General features: G+C 34.1%; 1 long non-coding RNA gene across 1 annotated transcript; it reads right to left on the bottom strand.

Annotated features, from left to right (window-relative positions):
- Positions 1-31: 31 nt before the first annotated feature.
- LOC113473398 lies at positions 32-700 on the bottom strand. Its single transcript, XR_003395378.1, has 2 exons — positions 629-700; positions 32-101 (listed from the first exon to the last, which is right to left on the bottom strand). It is a non-coding gene; the product is annotated as an uncharacterized LOC113473398 (long non-coding RNA).

Genomic DNA, 700 nt, shown 5'->3' with positions numbered 1-700 from the left:
TCCAGGTTTTTATTGAGAATGGTAAGAGTATTGCCGGTATCTCCTATGATTATGGTGCCGTTTCTGTACGAATAAGACATGACATTGTCTTTCTTATGACACTGTGAAATAACAAGACAAAATATTAAAATTGGACTAGCCATGCACATAACTATGTATTTATCAACACGGACCAACGGCTGAAACTTTGGATGTTTATGCTCTAGGGACCTCAAAAAGCGTTTGGCACTAAAAACTGACCATCGAAAATTTTGGCCGAATACATTACCTACTTTCCTTTCTAGAGGATAAGGAAGGTTAAAAAAAGGGAAATGATAATAAGTTTACTTTTATTGGAGAAAATTAACATAAATCACAATTGATAGAGCAAAATATCAAAAGTACAAGTAGGTATTAAATGTAGTGTACAATAAATAGTTGTTCTTTTTTTGCTTGTCAATTGTTCGTTCTTTAATTAATGATAATACATCGTACTCTTAAGAAGTTCTATGGTGTGAAATGATTATTACCCAAAAGTACATATTGAACCCATCATTTTTAAGCGACCTAGCAGGGTGAATGATGATGCCAAACCTTTATAACCGAATATAACTAAATGTCCACTATAATAATCATTTACTTGACTTACCAGTGGGGCAGTTGATTTGACGACCTCCTTGGACCTCAAATCAAAACAGCTGACAATACCATTAGCACTGGC

This window comes from Diaphorina citri, unplaced genomic scaffold, assembly GCF_000475195.1.
Source record: "Diaphorina citri unplaced genomic scaffold, Diaci psyllid genome assembly version 1.1 scaffold28922, whole genome shotgun sequence".
Lineage (NCBI taxonomy): Eukaryota > Metazoa > Arthropoda > Insecta > Hemiptera > Psyllidae > Diaphorina > Diaphorina citri.
The sequence above is the reverse complement of the archived record's forward strand: the minus strand, read 5'-3'. Positions and strand labels throughout refer to the sequence as shown.